This window comes from Nasonia vitripennis (assembly GCF_009193385.2).
Source record: "Nasonia vitripennis strain AsymCx chromosome 3 unlocalized genomic scaffold, Nvit_psr_1.1 chr3_random0001, whole genome shotgun sequence".
NCBI classification, from domain to species: Eukaryota; Metazoa; Arthropoda; class Insecta; order Hymenoptera; family Pteromalidae; genus Nasonia; species Nasonia vitripennis.
Genome location: NW_022279620.1, coordinates 410,141 through 428,411, shown reverse-complemented (window position 1 = coordinate 428,411; position 18,271 = coordinate 410,141). Strand labels below are relative to the sequence as shown.

Genomic DNA, 18,271 nt, shown 5'->3' with positions numbered 1-18,271 from the left:
AGGACTTTTCTGCGGATAATAAACTTGTATATATTTTATTATTTAATCGTTTATTGTCTTAAAATTTTAATTTTAGCCCAAACTGTGCGTGTGTGTGTATGTGTTTTTTCATGTGACATAGGCAGAGCAAGCTCCGCACAAGTGGCCCTCCGACACTGGATCCTCACGGGTACTATCGTTGAACAATACTTCCGTGGGGCCCGTTAAGTAGCCTAGTTGACTTCTCCTTTGAAGTTTGACATTTCCATATGTGACGATCTAGCTTTTAACTATTGAATAAATTACTAAATAGAGTAAGCTTTTGCGTCTCAGACGAGCTTATCAAGTGCCAAGCGGTTGCACGGAAAAGCACGTTATGCGTGGCTAAGGCAAAGTAGGGGAACTAGGGATGGAATACTAAACAGGAGTAAAACAATTCTATATGTTTAATGAATAGTCATACTTTAATTATCGATGCGCTGTTGGCTGCAGTTTTGGGAAAATAGACTTGACACTGCAAAATAGTTATTAACTTTATAATGTTTATTTATTAACTGAGCACAATTCAATTACAATCACTCTCGGAATTGATATCTACTACTACTACTACTAAGTTATGGATATAGTCAAAATCACTCGATGGGTCTAAGATAATCATTACAATAGTTAGTTGGCGCGTTTACACAGCGCGTCGCGATAAAATATATAAAGTGATAAACGGACAGCGTTTCGCTTACGCATGATCGGAACGGACTGACAATTTTCGGAACTCTAATTAGTATTCACAGCGCCAATGGGCTTAATCATAAAGCCGCGCGGTATCGAACTTGTCTTCTTCATTTTGCATTGTCCAGCCGTCTGCTTCCTGCAGCATCGTCCGGTCGTCTACTTCGTGCAGCATCGACCGTTCATCCTCTGGACCGACTCAACCCCGATATCTACGTTTCTCGCAATCGGGTGAGGGAGTGAGAGCTCAACTTTGTGACCTACGTTTCTTTGCATCAGTCCGAGGAGCGTTTCGTATCTACTGCCTAGTGGCCTTCTTCTAGCAACAGTTTTACTCAGCTGTTTCGACTTGTCTCTCCCTTCTATTCTCTTCGCCATTTCTAACCTTCTTGAGAAGCTTTTTGCAATCCACACAGACGCGAGCATGGTAGGGCTCGGGGCTGCACAGTCCTGGCGCAGACAATCAATGAAAAAGAGAACGTGATCGTGTACGCGAGCAGGGCATTTTCAAGTTCGGAGAATAATTACACAACAACTGAATTAGAATGCTTGTCAGTTATATGGGAGTGCGAGAAATTCCACTAATACGTAGACGGGTCCCCGTTTAAGGTGGTTACGGACCACTGTAGACTACCGTAGTTACAAAATTGACCTAAAAAGATGTATTTTACTGCACCCAATGCAAGCAAAACCCGCTAACGCTGCAAAACTAGCTCCAGCTATAGCTACCGCTCATCATCATACACTAGTTTATCGGCACACACACTTACCAGCTTACTCACAATCCTACTCGCCCACACTTACATTTGACCACACATTTGTACACGCACACTACCGACCCCAGGAAAACGTGTCTTGCATGAGTTCGACTGGCGATGACGAAGACTTGCTACTTCAGCGAAAGCCCCTCCCGTCCGCACGGCACCTTCGTCGCCGCCACACCGCCTCCCTACAGAGAAGGGGGAGTCCATGGATTGATACTCAAGTGCAATCTAGGACGTACGACAGGGTGGACGATCTGGTGCGCTGCCGGCTATGCAAGATACCATGCTTCGCTCTGCCATGCCTAGGCAAGGTTGAGACGCCAGCACCACCGACGCTTCGCTTCCGCCGATACGGCTCGATATGTACGGTACTGCCGTCCGTAGATGCGGAAACGTGAACCGAGCAACTGGTCCAGGAGGCAGGGACGCAGGCAGTAGACGTTCAGCCAGCGCAAGTCGACGCCGAGATGCAGACTGCTTAGACACCAGCCGCGCCACTCGTCGACCAGGCACTAGCCGTGGGGACGCCCCCGCCGGCACCCACACCAGCCAAAGCTACCATCGCGTCCACACCAACAGCGCCACCGTCACCAGCATCACCAACATCACCCCAGGCAGATCACCTACACCCAGAGGATTTTATGGGCTGGCAAATAGTGGACAGACCCCAGGTGTACATGACCGCACCGCGCCCAAGTTGTCGGGCCTGCAGGAGCCCCGTCCATCCTGCTCCTCATTGCCCGGACAGAACCTGGCGCAGCTACCGGTGTTGCTACCGGTGCAGTTTGGGCAACGTGTCGGTGAAGGAGTACCCAATCAACGGCATAGAATGACGCGCCAAGGGGCCCTACGTGCCTTTCTGACAGGATACAGGACCAAAAATGTTTTTAACAGGTATAAACTAAAGATACGTCCATCTAATTATTTAGGTTTTAAAGGCATTTGGTTTTAATCGAATGTACTTAACTAATAGAAACCAAAAGAAATAAGCTTCGTGTTTAAATTCAGTGGCTCAAAATTCATAAAAATAGCCTTCGTCAATAATTTTCCTCTAGACGTAAATTTCTTAACCGCGTAAAACAGACATTTTGGGTGTTTTTTTGAGGTTAGGGACGAGCGCTTGAGGTATCGGTAAAAAAGACGGCCGGTTTCGTGTTCAGCAGCACAAAATACATAAAAATACTCTCTATCAATAATTTTCCTCCCGTCGATCACAGAAAAATTCTCTCAACTGCGTGAAAAAGCCATTTTGGGGGGTGTTTTTTGAGGTTAGGAACGAACGCTTGAGGTATTGGTAAATAATACCGTCGGATTCTTGTTGAGCAGCTCAAAATACATGAAAATGGACGTTGCTTAGAATTTTTCTGAGCCCCTGTGATTTCTGACAGCTTGATCATTTCGTAAAGTAGTAATTTTTTAAGTTTAGGGAACGCGTAGCTCCGTCTGGGAACAAAATTTTAAAAAACGCCCCTCATTAATTGAAAGTACATAAAAAATGCTAAATTTTCCATATTTTTAAAAATGTTTAGATCAAAAGGAATTTTGGGCAGAGCTTTGTTACGTTTGACGTGGAACGTCCCATATATATATATATATATGTGTGTGTGTGTGTGTGTGTGTGTGCGTGTACGTGTGGGCGCGCGTGCGTGTGTGTGATAAAGATATCCATAAATTTGTGCTAAAATGATTAAAATTCATATTTAAAGCCTGTAGCAAAGCTTATAAATGGCTTGAAGCATTCCTAAAAAAATCACAGAGCTCGTAAACATCAAAATAAAGAAAGTCACAGTAGGAAAGAATTGTTCCGTATAATTTATCCTATTAGTGGGACTTCGCCAACCCCCCCCTTGCCGCTTCGCTCGCCGACCGTCTATTTTAGTTTGAATAAATAAAATATTTGATCACGAATATGCTTTTTTCTAATTATTGTAATGCCATTATTGATAGTCATGGTACTCTAAGTACTTTGAAATTAGATAATAGCAATACTACAAAACATAGTAAATTTTATAATTAATTATATATATATATATATATATATATAACGATGGTCAGGAAGCTGTTGAACAAAGATTAAATTCTGGCGGCGCGTAGACCCAGCAAAACAGAAGCAGCTGAAACAGCTGCTTGCAACGGAGGTGTTTCGCGGGCGGACTCCTCCGCCGCATCGAGGGAACGCGATCCAGTCGTTTAACGAGTTATCGATTGATCGAATTTACACCCCGTTACAATATATATATATATATATATATATATATATATATATATGTGTGTGTGTGTGTACATTGTGTGTAGGTGTGTGTGGGTGTATATTTATTAGATGATGAATGTGAGTTTTGTAAAGCAAAATATCCTATGAAGAAAAATACAATCATTATTGTCATAAAAATAAAGTTATTCTTAAATATAACACATCATATCCTCAAGAATTGAAGGATCTATTATTTAAAAATAATTCAAAAAGTATTAATTTTAAGAAAAATATAAGAGGTTACAATAATTAATTTGTATTTGCCAGTTTTGGGTCTAAGTTAGTATACTTTAACAATCCGGGGCCACAAGTATTACAGATATGTGGACAGGTATATCATAATTCATATTCATTACATCCCAATTACAACGAAGACGCGAAATATGGCCAATTGTATATTATTGACAATGAAATTGCAAATAAATATAGAGCAAATAACTATATAATTGATAAACCCGATTCAAACATATTAGAATTTTTATGTACTTTTTTGTCTTAAAACAATCCTTATGCAAAAGCATATAAAATAATGTATGAAATAGAAAATGAAGAAAATATTAATGCTTATAATAATTATATAACACCTTCTGAAATAGTAATGTCATTAACATCATCATTTAATAATCATACAAAGAATAAATCATATTTCGCAACATGTAATGAAGTTGCTGTTGTATATATAGGAAATTATGGCGGACCTCCGTTTGACCGTGATATACGTATTTATCCAAAAACTGAAAAACCACAACAGATAAATATTCTTATTAAATATCTTGCCTCAGCCAATGACATATCTTTGATATTTCCTTTTGGTCATCCAGGATGGCAACATTATATAAAATGTACAAAAAAAAGGAATATAAAAATAATAATATATCTACACTACAGTTTTATTCATATAGATTAAGCATGCGTGGTGGTTTCAATCCTTATTTGAATTTGTAAAATTTATCACAACAATTCATTGTTGTTGTTTGGACAAGGATCGAAGGATGTCGATTGTATTACTTGCGTACTCACCAAGCACAATTAAAAACTGAAATTTATAAAGGATTAATGAATTACGTTTACAATCGGGCAAAAATTGATAATTCTCGAATTGGAAAACCAGATATTTTTATAACAATGACATGTAATCCAAATTGGAAGGAAATTTAAGAGAATTTATTACCGTATGAAAGTACAATTGATCGTCCTGATTTAATCTCAAGAGTCTTCCATGAAAAGTTAAAATTTTAAAAACCGAACTATTAAAAAATAATATTTTTGGTAAAGTTAAAGGTTATGTTTACGTAATAGAATTTCAAAAAAGGGGATTACCATATGTTATTATGGTTGCATAACAATGATACTATCATAAGTACTGAAACACGAAATGAAAATAAATATATAAGATTATACAATATAGTAAAAAATAATATGATACACGGTCCCTGTAGATCACAAAATGAAAATTGTGTTTGTACGAATAAAGATAAAACACGTTGTACTAAAAATTTTCCTAAACCTTATGTCAATCAAACCCACTATAATCCTGATGGTTATCCTTATTACCGACGAAGAAAAAATAATAGTAAAATTACGTTATCAAAACATAGGATTGCAGATAACAGTTTTGTCGTACCTTATAATCTATATTTATTATTACTTTCAAAATGTCATATTAATCTAGAAATATTAATGTAGTAAGATTAAAGCTATAAAATATTTGTTCCAATATTTTCATAAAGGTCCTGATACAGCTCTTGTGAAATTTGCAAATGAACAGAATTCAGGTAATGAAGACAATATAAACGAAAATAACAATACATATAAATATGATGAAATATCACAACAGTTCTTCACCAGATATGTATGTGCACCTGAAGCTTTATATCGCATATGGGAATTTTTACTACATGAGGAATCTTATATAATTAAAAGAATAGCTGTTCATGAAGAAGATGAACAATATGTTTATTATTAAGAAGGATGTGAACACGAAATGATTGATAAAAATGTCCATACTACATTGACATCTTGGTTTAAATTAAATAAAGAAGATAAAAATGCAACGCAATATTTATATCACAAAATTCCGTACCATTATGTTGTTGATAAAGAAAAACAAAAAAATGGAATAAAAGAAAAAAATGTATAAAACCTCTTATTAGTAGAATGTATTTTGTAAATCCAAATAAGCGTGAAGCATTTTTCCTACGACTTTTATTATTACATGTACTTGGTGCAAAATCATTTGCGGATATACGTACGGTAGATAAAATTATTTATGATAAATATGGAAATGTTTGTATACCAAGAGCTGTTATTAGTACTGATAAAGAATGGAAGAAATGTTTGACAGAAGCTGCAGTATTCAAGTTTCCAAAATCCATGTGTGAATTATTTGCATACATTCTTGTATTTCAAAGACCCATTAATTTGTTAGAATTATATGATAAATATAATTATAAATAAATGCCATTTTATGGACCCGAAATTACCAAAAATTCAAGCAGAACAAAGAGCTTTAAAAAACATAGAAAGAATTTTATTATTAACATCTGGTGACTTTAGACAAACCCTGCCTATAGTACGGCAAAGAAACAAAACAAAAATCCTTGAAACGTGTGTAAAAAGGAGTTTTTTATAGTCAAAATTTTCAAGACTATCATTAAGTAAGAATCTACGATTACAAAATAATAAATTTAAAAATTGATTACTTGCTATAGGTAAAAACAAAAATATGACAATATGAATTACAAAATAATATAAGAGAAATACTGAAACAATTTATTTGTGAAAATGATTTAATCACAGAAATTTTTGGACATAAAAATGGTCCTAATGATTCGACATTGAAAAATAAAGTGATATTGTCACCGTTAAATTCTAATGTACTTAAAATAAATGTAAGTATAGAGGCCACTATATACTGTATACTATAGTAATGATCGAATCCAAAGTGACGCAGATGACAATTTGACAAACAAGATATCTACAGAATTTTTGAATTCATTAATGGTCTTTGTAATGTTACAAGATTGATAAATAAAGGTATGAAACAATATGTTCTTACAGCAGAAATTATTACTGGTAAATTTGAAACGGTCACGACTTATCTCGGTCCTGTAGTAATTAAATTTATGTAAGAATACAAAATCTATTGATTTTACTATCTGAAAAGTCGCGAACATTTACTAATCTGCGTCGTGATTCTGACAACAGATTAAATAGAAAGATTTTAAATTTTTATAATAATTCTCAATTATGATAGTTCAGGTCGGGAAACCAGGTAGTGGAGGTTTATCGCAATAGATTAAATAGAAAGATTTTAAATTTTTATAATAATTCTCAATTATGATAGTTCAGGTCGGGAAACCAGGTAGTGGAGGTTTATCGCAATAAAGATATTTTTGTTCTTTATAACAAAAATAAGTATATTCAAATAAATAAATAATAGAATATTGCGTATATCTTGCATATATGCAAGTATCACAAAATTTAAATAGGTAAATCCGTTTTAATTTTTACAAACAAAAATAAACCGATACGCGTTTAAGTTGCGTAATCTGATTTGAATCGTATTGTTACAAGAAGAGATTTTATGCAGATACGCTTAAATTTGCGTTATCTGATCGTATTCGAAATTTTACAAGTTTAAATTAGGTAACGAAATTTTTCTAAATTATTTTTTCAAGAATTATAATTTTTCTAAGTCTAGGACTGATACGCTTTATGATACGATATAGTGCCTAACTCGAAATTTTTATAAGTGTAGCAATATTCGAAAGTCCTTTACCTGCTCAAGGCATAAGTTGCTCAAGAGCAGGGACTAGGCGCTTTAGTTGCACTGGGTCTTAAGTTGCGCTTCGGCTAGTGAGCTCATACTGGCCGTGCGGGTCTTTTTATAGGCCTCGGAGCGAGCGGGGATCGTGCCGCTGAAAATACTTTCACATTCACACTTTCACACAGACATTCACACCTATGTACAAAACCCATTCATACAAATAATTTATAATATGCGCGTGCTGCGCTGCCGCCGCCGCTTCTCCTTCTCTTGTGGCGCTGCGCTCGCCGCTTCTATATACATATATACATATTGTGTTGCGCGCTCTCCCTCTTCTTTCGGTTTTGCTGCTACCGCCGCTCGCTGGCTCGTGGCGCTGCTGAAGTTGCGCTGTCAGCTGTAGCGCGGGCTTATCCTAGTTGAAAATGGGGGAGCGCGATACTCGCGTAAAGTCTAAAAATGTATTCAATAAATTTTAGTTTTTATTCTGTATAGTTTTTGGTGGAGCTTGTACGGGGCGCTACAAATTATCCCGGTAACAAAGTATTATTGCCTCGTATCGATTTAGCTCCATCACTAGATGAAATACCATTAAGTATAGTTATTTCCAATAAGTCTTAGCTTTGCTATGGCAGTGAATAAATCTTAAGGCCAATCGTTTGACGAAGTTGGTTTATATTTATCTACTCCAGTAATTAGTTACGGTTAGTTATATGTTGCATTATCAAAAACAACATCAAAAGAGAAATTAAACATTTTTAAATGATGAATCTGCATACAAAAATAATAAAAATATTACAAATAACGAATGTAAAAAACGAGAATTAAACGACGAAAATATTTACACAATAAACATAGTCTATTCTAAAATATTCAGAAATTAATTATATTAATTATAAAATATGAAGTATCTTTTGATTGATTAAGTAATCACTACAAATACAACAATACTGAAGTATAAATTATATATTGATTTGCTGAGAACTCTTCACTATTAGTACATTACTGAAATCTGCGTTATCTCCACTGATAGTACATTACTCAAATTTAAATTATTTTTTGATTGGTCAAATAATCGTCACTAATGATACGTTACCAAAATTTAAATAATATATTGATTGGCTGAGGTATCTTTACTAATGGTACAGTACTATAATCACTCAAAACTAAATATCATATGTCATATTTATAATTGTAAATGAAATGTGAATTCAACATAATTGTATTGAAATTAGAAATGTAAAATATTGGCCAAATAATCGCCACAGAAACTATATTCAAAATCCAAATATTAGATATACTTAATAATAAATTGTATAAATATTAGATAAGTAATCGTTAAGTTTATTTTGTAGCAATATATTAACACAATCATAATTTGTATATATTAAATCTGATGACACATTTCTAAATAATTTGTAATGCGGGCGTTATTATTAAAAATGTTACATTCAATAATTATCGACAGTCTCTAACCTGTAAAACGCAGAGAGCAAATTTACAACTAATAATAATATAAATAATCATTTACAATAGTATAATTTCCAGGCTTTTTTACAAAAACAGGCATGAAACAAGATCATATCTACACAAATAATTATTCGCAGTATCCTTTTCATACGGACCAAATCTGCAGATTACGTCTTGTGAAATGCGTTAATCCATAGAGAATGTGTCATTTCACATTTACAAGCAAGTATCTTTAAAAAATAAGATCGTATCTGCAGGAATGATTATTCGCAGCATCCCTTTAAATACATAGAGCAGTCATCATTTCTCATTCACAAATAGATATCTTTGAAAAACAATATCATACATGCACAAATAACTATTTGCAGCGTTTCTTTTATTCGGACCAAATCTGCAGATTACGTCTTGTGATATACGTGAATACATAAAGCAGTCGTCATTTCTCTTTCACAAACAGATATCTTTAAAAAACAAGATCATATTTGCACAGATGATTATTCGTAGCATCTCTTTAATCTAGACCAAATCTGCAGATTACGTTGCAACGGTCATATATGATCATTGGTGCAGAGTGGGGAGCCCGAGTAGCTGGTTACACACCTGACCTACCACCGCAGACACCGACTCGCTAGTTACGGCACTGAAGGCTCGCACTCTCTCTAGTAGTGCTTGATGCAACACCTCGAAAATCTGCAGGCTACGCGCCGGCGAGAGTAACCTTCGCCGAGGACGTGACGACAAGTACGCCTGTGACTCCGAGAAATGTCTGGTCAGACAGCAACATCAGAGGGGAACTCGCAAGAGGGTTAAGAAAGTCAGACGCCCCGACGACTCTAGAAAATAATAGAGGAAAACTAAAAGATATCGTCGGAACAGTACGCAAGTGGGACATGTAATTCGCAGGCACGAGCGCAGAACGAATTGAAAGATTTTTGAGCCAGCTAGAACAGAATATGGTGAGCGTACAGATGACAGATAAAGAAAAGCTAGCTGCACTGCCTTATTTATTTACAGGCCTAGCAGCTGAATGGTATTACAACAACGGAGATAAATGGCAGAGCTAGGAGGATTTCCGCGGCGCAGTACTGCGCTGATACGGAACGAATCGGCCCACCGCTATCTTGAGCTTCCTGTCAAAAGTCCTGGAGAAAATCGTTTACTCGCAGCTGATGGGGTTTCTTAAGTCGAATAACATCCTGAATCCTCTTCAGGTGTGCTTCAGACGTTTCCACAGCACTCATACTGCGCTGCTTAAGCTCACGGAGGACATTCGTCACGGCATTGATGGTGTCGATGTGCTTGACGCTAATAATAATAAAAAAATGTCGAAACTTGTTACTTTCCTTCTCTTGTTCAACTTTAGCAAAGCCTTTGATACCATCTCTCCTACCAGATTGCTCCGTAGGCTGATCGAGATGGGATTCTCCAGAAATGTGGTCATGTGGATTAAGTCTTACATCTCTGACCGGCAACAGAAAGTTGTTATAATATCCTTTGGACAGTCTGACTGGCTTTCAACCAATCTTGGGGTTCCGTAGGGCTCGGTTCTGGGCCCCCTTTTCTTCAGCCTTTATATTAATAACATTGCGGAGACGCTAAATATCAGTCACATTAAGCATCTGCTCTATGCAGACGACCTCCAAATTTACACGCAAGTGGAGATGTCTGAGCTTGACCTTGGAATAGCGCGTCTGACAGACGCAGCACGGGCGGTGTCGACATGGGCGAGAGCCTCTGGTCTTCACCTGAATGTTCGGAAGACAAAATCCATTTTCGTCGGGTCTGAGCATAACGTGAACGTAGAGGACGGCTTTTAAGTTTTTTTGAGCCTGTACCACCGAGGCTCTGCGCAGGCAGTTGGCGACGAAGCGCTGGTTGTTCCTTACTTGGATTATTACTCTCTCGTTTACCTCGATGTGTCCAGGGAGCTTCGAGTCAGACTTCAGCGTCTTCAAAATGCGTGTGTGCGATATATCTGTGGGGTCAGCCGATATGATCATATCACGCTGCACCGCCAGAGGATGAGATGGCTCACTGTCGAGCAGCGAGTGGATTACTTCTTGTCTCTGCTCCTCTATAAAATGATATTTATAAAAATGCCGTCTTATGTCTGCGACTTTATGTTAAAAATTCCGCGCGCACATCCTTCAGAGGCGACTGCAGAGAGCTGCTACTGGCACTTTTAAGACAGCGATGCGAGAGCACCTGCAAGTTGTTGTAATTAATTAATGTTGTAAATATCGGTTTGTATCCGTATCTATATATTGTATTTATTTATTGACGTGCGTACTATGTTTTTGTACGATGACTTCGTCTCTGTTCTGGCTTTGAGAGCCCTTGTACACTATGTATGTTATATTATCTTTTGTTAATTCAAATAAATCATACTCTAACTTAGCGTGCAGGTCACCATTATCAGCACAGTCAACTACAACAAGACCTACCAAGTTAGCAGCAGTAGCAGTTAAAGCGCCCAGCAACTTCAACGAACAGTTGGAGGCAATGTTTAGCAAGATTTTGGACGAGCGGTTAGGAGCGTTCAAGAAAGAGCTGAAAGGTGGAGGAAAACCGCATCACAGTTAACATTAGCCAGAGAAATACCAGAACAGCAGTGAAAAGGGGCCGATCTGCTACAAGTGCCACAAGAAGGGCCATATAAGGTGAGAGTGCACGGAGGGAAACGAGAAAAAGAGCGCTTAAAGAAGTCCGGTGCACGCGCGCAGAACTCTGGCACGACCTCCAAGAGTAACACGAAAGGGGGGGGGGGGGGTCGAAAGCCACTCCGCTAATAAGGTCTCCGGAAAGGCATGTGCCTTGTGGCACACGGCAAGTGTAACCCCGCTCAGAACGAGAGAAAGCTTGGCGCCGTGACAGCGGCGGGTCTCAGCAAAGAGACGGCAACGCAGGCGACGGACAAGAGCGCGCAAAATTCGCTGCGCTCTTATCCCTGTTGGCAACATCTGTCGACAAAAAAGGCGATGAGGCAGGCAATTGCGGAGCTCAACACAAAGAGCCTGGCAGAATCGACAGCAAGCCCGATGAGGCGATAACGAAAATCCAAGAATGTCAAAAGAGTAGCATAAGAATAAGTACAACTCCTTGCAACGAAGATAATCCACAAGAAAAACGCTGGTTACAAGCGAGGGTTGGAGAGTTTCGATTTCACGCATTGTATAACAGTGGTGTATCTCGAGTATGCATGGGTCCGCTAGGCCTACAACTAGCGAGCGCATTGAAGAGGCAATTAATGCCGAATAATGGTCGCGGCGCAATGCTCGCTGACCGCAGTTATACCACCATAGTAAGCTACGTATGGCTACCATTTGAAGTCGGCAATTCAAAGAAAGAATTACGAGATAATCGGCCAAGACTCCTGGAAAATCAGCTGCACAAGTTGATTAGAGGATACTATAGAGGTGTAGTCGACGAGCACCGGTAAAACAGATATACTTCTCGGTCTCGAGAAAACTAGAGGAAGAAATGTACAAGCAAGTGAAAACCATGCTCGCAGCATGGAATTATTGCAACATCAAACAGTGCATTTTTGAGCCCAGTGGTGATGGTGCAGAAAGCTAACGGAAATATCGATTTTGTGTCGATTTCAGGAAAATCAACGCAGTCACGCGCTGTGACGCGTATCCGTTGCCGTAGATGAGCGATATACTGCGAAAATTACAGCAGGTGCGCTACATATCTACGGTAGATCTCAGTAGCGCGTATCACCAAATACCGCTGAGCGAAAAGAGTAAACAATATACGGTATTTTCAGTGCCATTTTAATAGTAGCATTTTCTTTCCTTCCCTTTTTGTCCCAAAGAGCTAGCATCGGAAGAACAACAGCTGAGATTTAAAGAGCCACGGATCAAGACCAAGATTGGGCCATCAAGAAGCTTTGCGCCCGGACGGGCTAGGCCCGCAGGCAGCGACTGATTGCCACCATCGACACCTAGACGGCCAGGCTCGAGCTGCGTATCTGTGGGATTACGCCGATGCTGTGCGCCTGGGAGGCGCCAGCGAGGATGAAGAGCCCAGCGACAACGAGCTGACTGTGTCGGCCCAAACCATCATCAAGGTGGCCGGCGCGCAGGAGACGCGGAGCGAAGAAGACGGCCCCGCGGATGCAGCAGAAACGCCGTCCTCAGATGAAGGCGCGCGGGGTGGACTGCTAAGCCCCTCGCCTCTGGCACAACGTACGCTTCGTCGGCGGACCTCGACTGGGAGACAGTCGAAGTGAAGCTGGAGGAGTTACGCTGGACCATCCAGGGTATGGAGAACTGGGAGGTCGCGGTGTTCCGTCAATTCGACGAGTACTGCCGTTGGGCCAGCCAAATCATACTCACATTCATTTTCAGCATTATCAGCAGATCACGCGACGAGTTGCAAAGCTGCTTCAAAAACTACGCAACGTCTGGAAGGGGGGGGGGGGGTGTAACAAGCGCTGAGATTTTGAATATCGTAGACATGTATGTCGCGCGATTAGGACTAGACGTTCTAGCAAATGAAGTCAGCGGATGGCGCTGACAAGAGATTTTTCCGCAAGGAGCAAACGCGCGCTCAGACTCGATTTCGCTTCGTCCGTAAGTACATCTACGCAACGGAAACCGTCAAAATCCGCGAACCGATAACCGCACCCGGCGCACAAGTGTGTTTCGACAAGCTTGGAGCTCCTGGAGGGACGCCTCCAGAACCACAACAGCCTACACCTATTCCTGGGAAGCCGTGATCGGTCGTGAGGACAAATAAGCGAGCGTTCGGCCAGCGATTGAGTAAGTAGTACGATTCTTCTCGATACCCGGGACGATGCCGTCGAGGGCCGAGATTCGTTACCACCGAATCATCAGCCCGGCTTCACCTGTGAAACCGCCCGCGTTCCGCTCGCATTCCTGCGCGCAAGCGTCAGACGTAGAAAACTGTAACCTTTGTATCAAGGACAATACATTTCATTCTTTTCATTTACACGCAAATGTTCTTTCTTTGTCTGATTCGCCGTGCACCCACGGATACGCGGAGAAAAACGTGGTGCTTCAGGCACACCACGCATTTGTATTGAGCATCGGCAGGTCACAGCACTAGTGATAGCGCTGCACACAGTGGCTAACGTCTAACCTTCTCGAGGTGACGTGCGGCATCTTCGCGGCCGCACGAATTGTCTGTCGAACGCCCTGTTACAATATTCAAATATTACATAGACATGTACGCACGCACGCACGCACGCACAAAGTATGCAGATATTCAAATATTAATATGATAAATTCAATAAACTGTAATAGGGACTTGGCGATGAGAGAAGACATCGTCTTTTTATCACAAGTACACAGGACCGGTTTTAAAATTATCGAATAAATTGGAAATAAATTTTAAATATTAGAAAATGTTTTTAAACTCTTTGTAATTATTTGATTAGAGTATTAATTATATTAACCAAATATAACCATGAAATTATAATAATTAAAATGTTTAAGAGCTTTGTAATACTAAAATTTTGAGTTTTGTCAAAACTTCTAGAAAGTACTTTTCGGTGCGTTAGAAGTTCAAATCAAGTGTTTTCCCTATCTGAGGAAATATACCCTTCAAAATCTTGAGGTCTTCTCTTTGGCTCTTTTCCACAACCTTGTGAGTTTGGCCCGCCCTCAAATCCATGGAGCCTGCGCCGGCCACCGGGGCTTTCACTCGATCGAATCCGTCGACAGGATTTGGCTCTGTGGTCTTACTCGCTTGAGGAAATATTGTTTTTAACTCACTCATCATGTTTGATTTGTTTTCGGGATTTCTTCCCCTATCCTGTATCCTAGGAAGGAGCCCTTTAACAAGGTGCTAACTAAGGCCTGCACTTGAGATGTTGGTGGCTAAGTTCATTGCGCAGCTTTCAAACCCCTATGGTTCTTAAGATATCATGGTTTCATTTTTTTTTTTTAATTTTTTGATTTCTTATATCTCTAAAGCAATGTAGTTAAATGTTTTGTTACGAGTGAAAAGTGCAACGAAAAGTGACGGACCCCGGGCTTGAACCGAGATCCTCTGGCTTACAAGGCAGACGTTCTGTAGTCGCGCCACGGCCGCCACCGCATTGCACTCTTCTACTCGCTCTCTTATAGTAATTAGACACCATTGACATCCACACGTGACAGCTTAAAAATTTCATTTGAAAAATTTTGAAACAAAAAGCAGATAGCTTTTTTTATAGTGATTTACTACAAAAAATCTGCTGTTAAAGTTTTAAACGGTTTCGTCAAGCAGTTCTTAAGTAAATAGCTAAAATGTAAAAACTGATTTTTCTCAAAATTTTTGCTTCCTCTTATAGGGGTGTCGTTGCACGTCGTTAAAGTCCCTCCCTATGAATTCATGTCATACTGATATATACTGTGGAAAAAATTGACGGCACCGTTCGTATTCAATAATAAAAAAACAGAGGGGTCTACAAACTTTTTGTTGGAATGCGTCAATATTTGTATGAATGCAAGCATGAATGAGCAAGACATCGAGAAGACGACGAGGGATTAGAGAGTAAGGGAAAGAACGAGTGCGCAGGTATGAAGGTGAAAGTGGAAGGAATTTTTGGCTGTCCCTGGAACGGCCTAGCGTTGCGTCGGAAGGGCCCAATAGTGGGTCCAAGCGTCATTCCGAAAGCGACAGGCAAGCGGTGCGCACGTTAGACCTAAAGTGTATTTATTTATGTACTTATTCTTTCCATATACAATACAGTGTTAAATACATTTTTTATTCAATCACACACCACGATCCTTCATTCAAGAAAATCCAACACTTTTGGACAATGAACTATCCAAAACTTATATATTATATATTATGTATCAAAGACCGCCTTATACATTAGCAGGCAGATTATACTATATATTAAAACAATATTTTATTTATTAGACCTATAAATTTAGTTGGAGGAAGCTACGTGCCATTGAATTGGCAGCGGTTTTTTTTTATTTACATTTATAAAATAATGTTAATTGTAGGATTATAACAATCATTTAAGTTCATCATCAAGTTAATTGTAGGATTATAACATTTATATTCTTCACTAAAATGTAATCTCCCAAAAAAACTTTTTTCAAAACTGAAAACCCGTGCAAGAAAAAGACTAATAAACGTAGTAAAATCTCTAAATATTAAAATGTCAAGTAAATGTTTTTTGCTATACGCATTAAGATATCATTTTTTGGGAAAACTAATTTTAACTTTAATTTTATATCTCAATGCGTATAGCAAAAAACATTTACTTGACATTTTAATATTTAGAGATTTCACTACGTTTATTAGTCTTTTTCTTGCCAAGGTTTTCAGTTTTGAAAAAAGTTTTTTTGGGAGATTCCACCTCTTTTACAAAGCATATCCTCCTTGCTATTGCACTTCATGAAATCTTGATCTATTCGATAGACAATAAGCTACTATTGCTTTAGACATTGATCGCATCGCGCATATAATCGTATAGCATTATTATATGCATATAATCACGTCTGTCGCCGAGTAGCAGACGAATGTCGGCCAAGTAGATGAACCACATTAACCACTGGTGTATAATACCTAATATAATACTCACCGGAAGTCACGTGACCGGAGGAGACGAAAAAAATCGGGAGATGATGAAAACTCTGAACGAAAAGAAATATACCGAGCAAATTTTCAACTTGCAATATTAAGTTAATAACTTAATATTTTTTGATGAATCTTTTTAATCATGAAAAATTAGGTTAATATATTCAAGTAGATACCAACAGATTGCGCATAAGCGCAATAGTAATGATTTAAATGCTCTCGAGATTTTTTTTAAGGTTAAGAAAACCCAATTTCAAAGTATATAGGGTTGCGCCGTCGACAAATCGTACTTTTTCTTGCCAGCGCGGCGCTGTCGCGCCCCTTGATACATAATACAATATTTATCTTTTATATTAAATGATAACGATATTTTGAATCCCTAGTGAGAAATAAACATAAAAACAACTTAAGATAACAGTAAACTGCAGATGACAGCAGAAAAATGTCGGAATTAAGACACAGACAACATTAATCTTCTGTTGTCCTCAGTTTTTTCAGGTATAACATTTTACGATTTTGTAAATGAATAAAATAATTGATATAACAGACAGTAACTACTAATATGCGAATACACCAGTTTTTTGCTTCCTCTTAGAGGAAGCTTTTTAATAGTAAAATTTTCAGTTTTGCTAATACTTCTTAAAAACGTATTTGGAGGTGTTTAGAGTTCAAATCATGCGTTTCTAGAAAATGTCCATGTAGATGGCTGTGTGTGTGGATGCACGCATCCGGTCATGACTTTGGAACCACGCAACCAATTGTAATAAAATTTGACATGCATATATGTTTTCTGATTGTGAATTCGGGAAACATTTTTTTGTTTTGTGATTTATGGTCATATTTTAGCCATTTTTCAATTTTTGAAAAAAATGTTTGTTTTTTTTATGATTTAAATAATATAATATATTCAATAATAAAGTACCTAAAAGAGCATAAAATTGAGTACTTTTTCCCGCAAGATTTTCCAAATTGACCGTTCCGTTCAATTGTTATGATAAAAAAGGTTATTCTTAAAAAAATGTAGTATCCCCAAAACTAAATTGTCAAACGTTCTGCAGATTACATCTTGTGATATGCATAAATACATACAGCATTCGTTATTCTATATTCACAAACAAATAACCTAGAAAAAAGATCATATCTGCAAAAACAATTATTCGCAGCCTTGTTTTTATCTCAACCAAATCTGCAGATTACATCTTGTGACATGCAGAAATTCTTACAGTATTCGTCATTTCATATTCACAAAAACATAGCTTTAAAAAAAAAACATCATACTTGCACAAGGAATTATTTGTAGCATTCCTCTCATCTGGATCTAATCTGCAGATTACATCTTGTGATATGCATGAATACATATCTGCACGAATAATTATTTCTAGCATCCCTTTCATCTGAACCTAATCTAAATATCACCTCTGATAATGTATGTAAAATACATATACATATATATCTGTGTCTCATATGATTTATAAAATAATGAAGATTAAAAATACGAATAAACATATTTGCCATATTTTTTTGAGAAGATTTTTATTTACAGCATTAGACATATCTGGAACAATTATAACCATCCATCCTTCAAGTGGGTTGATCCTTTTACAATCCAATGATGACTCACAGGAGCCGACACCAACATCCTCTACCTTGACCTATCCTAGGCATCAAATTACCGAGCAATATTTACAGGTGTGATACTAAACATCACTCAACAGGATTAAGGCGGACCCGTCTCTTAAAAACAATCCTCTTCTTATTCCAATGATG

At 38.2% G+C, this 18,271-nt stretch overlaps 1 protein-coding gene across 1 annotated transcript in view; it reads left to right on the top strand.

The window, feature by feature from the left end:
- Nucleotides 1–18,271, top strand: part of LOC100116508 (integrator complex subunit 3) — a 61,917-nt gene that overhangs the window by 593 nt on the left and 43,053 nt on the right. The gene's annotated exons all lie outside the window — the stretch shown is intronic.